Source organism: Epinephelus moara, chromosome 17 (genome assembly GCF_006386435.1).
Source record: "Epinephelus moara isolate mb chromosome 17, YSFRI_EMoa_1.0, whole genome shotgun sequence".
NCBI lineage: Eukaryota > Metazoa > Chordata > Actinopteri > Perciformes > Serranidae > Epinephelus > Epinephelus moara.
The window spans coordinates 31,098,415-31,102,239 of NC_065522.1; the positions used below are offsets into that span (position 1 = coordinate 31,098,415).

The following is a 3,825-nucleotide window of genomic DNA, read 5'->3' on the forward strand; positions in this document are numbered from 1 at the left end:
TGTTCTGTATATCTGTTCAGACAAAGTGAGTACAAACACAGAAGTTCTGCTCCCAACTATGCCCAACATTGCAAATTTACAACATTTCCCTAAAAACTTACTAAAATGTAAAAAATTTGAAAACTCTTTTATTTCTACATCAGAGGCCTCCTAAAACAATATCTGAGAGGTCAAAAAAAAATTTGCTCATTGCTCATTTTTTTCTATATCTGGGTCTTACAGGGTTAAGAATGACCACCAGTCTGTGTGATGTTAAATACTTCAATAATTCAAACACACTGTGTATGTGTGTTACAGTTCTCTCAGATTTGGGAAGATGGCTGATTTGGAGGCAGACGGGGACAGATCAGAGTCTCCAGTGTCCAGCTGTCAGCTGTCTTTGAAGAGTGACCACAGTAAAGATGATCCTCTAACCTTCAGTAATGAACCTGGACCCTCAGACACAAAGTAAGAGACTGTTTCTACTGTAAACTGACCTGAAGACAAAACTGCTTTTCTTTTTGTTTGTTTTTATTTATATTTATAGTGTGGGTATTGGGACAGGCCCTAACTTCTGTGCCCCCCGTACAGATAAACGTCAACCCTTTGCCTTAAGGCTCAGCTCCCTCTTCATCACAACTGTCTGGCGCTGCACCTGCATCACTGCACGCAGCACCAAAGTGCCTGTCCATCTCACGCTTCATTTTACCCTCATTGGTGAACTCCTTCACTTTGGGCAGTAACTCTCTCGTATGGGTCAGAGGACTTGTTGTAATGTTACCTCTGGTCTTTACAAGGACTAATAATATGTGTAAAACATTTGTTGTTTCCACAGACAGAGAGCAGAGTCTCCAGTATCCAGCTGTCTGTCTATGAAGAGTGACCGGTCCAAATTTAAGCCTCCATTGTTCAGTAATGAACCTGGACCCTCAGACACAAAGTAAGAGACTGTTTCTACTGTAAACTGACCTGAAGACAAAACTATGTTTCTTTTTTTTGTTTTTATTTTCATTTTTCAAAGAACTCTAATTTTTGGGCAGGACTTTTGTTTCATAATTCCACATTTATTTCCAGCTCTCTTAATATCCATTTCTGATATTCAAATGAATGGGGGGTGGTCAACTCAGAGTCAGACCAAAGTTTCTGTCAAGTTTGACCAGTAGCTTGGAGTCTAGTTATATGGAGCACTGAATTTGGTGGTATACTGTTCAGACCACTGATGAAACAAGAATGAGCTAACTAGAGCACCCTGTGGTCCCTCTGCCTCACTCCACACCACTAAGAGACTAAGTTAACTGGGAGGAGAGCAGACATCAGATCCAGAGACAGGTCCTCAGTCAGCAGCAATAGCAAGCCCGTTTCCACCGCAGGAACTTCAGGGTAATTTTATGGGGCCGGGGCCGTTGGTGCATGTCTCCACTGCAGGAACCACCCCCGAAGGACAGAGTTCCGGAACTTTTACAGGGGCTAAACAAGTCCCTGCCTCAGAGTAGGTACTCAGAACGGCCCCGAGTAATTCCTGGGTGGGGCTTGGTGCTGATTGGATATACTCAAGGCGGGATGTAACGTTTTGTAATTATTAACATGGTTATTGTAGTTTAGCTAGGCTAACAGTTAACTGTTAGCGGTGTCTGTAATAACTCCGGTCACGGTCCGTGAAAAAAATATTTTTTCTAGCGGATGTCTTAGTTAAAACATGATTGAGCTAGCAAAGCAGTTTTGAGTTGCTATGTGTGGTATTTATTCAGTTATGGGAAATCACGATGTCTAGAAAGCATCAGCTGACAGAGACAGCAAACAGCAGCAGCAAAGCTAACATCAGGACGTCATCTGTTAAAAGCCTCCCGTTGTCGGATACGACATGAAACTACTCCAGTTAGCTCAATCATGTTGTAACTAAGACATCCGCTGGAAAAAAAATATTTTTTTCACTGACCGTGACCAGAGTTATTACAGACACCACTAATGGCTAACAGCGTCCCTACGCCACTACGTCACCCCGGTCAAAATGGTCGCGCAATGATTACGTCACATCCAGAGCCCGTAACTTTACAGGAACCTTCCTCCCGCTCCGCTCTCTCAGTGGAGACACGGCGGTTGAGAGGGCTGAGCGAGAGGACGTTCCTGTAGTATTTCCTGGCCCCCAAACAGTATCAGGAAGTTCTTCAGTGGAAACGGGCCTAGCAACTCAAATTCAGACAAAATCTGAGCTTTTGAGATAACCACACCCCCACTGATTTGAATATAGAGTGCTCCAGGAGTGAGTCCTAAAAAAATCACCTGTTGCTTGAACAGTGCCCTGATATTGCTTGACAATAATGGAAATAAGGGGTGTCCCTCAGTGTAATTTCGAGTTAAAATAAAGCTTGAATCAATGAATATCTGCCCTACACCTCAAAGCAATATGAAGTTCAAAATATGTATAAAACTACTGCCTAGAGGCTTTTTAAATACAAAGTTGTCATAGACAGAAGTTTCACAGACACCTTTTTAAAGTTACTTTTACTGTAATTAATGGTTCAGTTAATTACAGGTACAGTTCAGGCCATCAAATTAATTGAGAAATTTTGCTTAGAAACAATAAAGATTGTGCAATAATGCAAATTGTGAAAAGTGAACAGTAAAATTCCTTCAGTTAAGATATAACAAAGCATGAAAAAAATAAACTTTTAAAATAAAAAATAAAACTCTTATTTCCCGGTACAGCACCCCCTTCAGTTCCCTGCATTTTCTAGTAGTTCAAGTAGTTTTCTATAATGGTATTACTTTTCAGTTCATTGTGTGTATTTGTTTATCTGTGTACAAACAGGGGCGATCCTAGGATCAGAGGTTTAGAGGTGCTGAGCACCCAGAGAGCTGCCCGGCCAGGCAAGATAAATGTCACTGTTTTGTACATTTTAACTCAATTTCATTCCCACATTTGTGAAAGAAAAGCACAACACTTTTTGGGAAAGTCTGTGACTAAACCATCAAATCTGATAAAGGTTATTTAAATGCTGAGCCACAACAAAAGAGCATTGGATTGGAATCATAAAAGAAACATATCGTAACCCTAATTTCTGGGGGAAGACAACTCATTCTGATACAGCAGCTCCTCAACATACACATAAACAGTATGTATGTTTCTGGAGTAAACCTGCCCCCTATAGTGAGCACCAAAAATACCAAAAATGCACCTTGGGCTTATTTTTTGGACTTTTATTTGAAATGCAATGCACAACATGTAACATTAACACATTAACAGTAACTGACTTTTTCAATGTTTGTCTCTGCCTTTTTCCTTCTTGTCTGTATTATATAATACAAATACATAAATAAAAATACACTTCAAAAAAGAAAAGTGCTTGAAATCTACAAAATAATAATAATAAATACACACAATAGGTGTTATAATGTTAATGGGCATCCAGTCAGGCTTTAATATTAACACAGGCACATGACACAACAGCTAGCTTCTCTCATTCCAGTTCAAACAGAGGACAGTGGTACTGACCACCTGTAACATTTCCTAGCTAGAAAAAATGTCAGCTAACTCCTACCTAACATCATAAACAGTAACCTACGATTAAATGCAGCAAAAATGAGGACTGGTTAACCTACGATTAAATGCAGCAAAAATGAGGACTGGTAATGATAATAATGTGTTGGTATTGAGTGGGAGAAGTTAAGAAATGTGCCACACATCACCCACTCTGGAAGGCAGCGCATTGCTCTGTGCAGATAGAGTGCTCAGAGCCCGAGTCGGGGAAAGGTGGGAGGGATGGGGTGGATCAAACCATTTTTTCGGCAAGGGGGGTGCTGCTGTATTTTTGTTGTTAAAATATTACGTTGCAACCAAGTACTGTC

The 3,825-nt window shown here is 40.5% G+C and overlaps 1 long non-coding RNA gene across 1 annotated transcript in view; it reads left to right on the plus strand.

Moving 5' to 3' along the window:
* LOC126404395 (uncharacterized) overlaps positions 1 to 919 on the plus strand; it is a 2,134-nt gene extending 1,215 nt beyond the window's left edge. Inside the window, exons 2-3 of the long non-coding RNA XR_007571460.1 lie at positions 298 to 447; positions 815 to 919. This is a non-coding gene — a long non-coding RNA (uncharacterized LOC126404395). The remainder of the gene's footprint in view (positions 1 to 297; positions 448 to 814) is intronic.
* Positions 920 to 3,825: the final 2,906 nt, after the last annotated feature.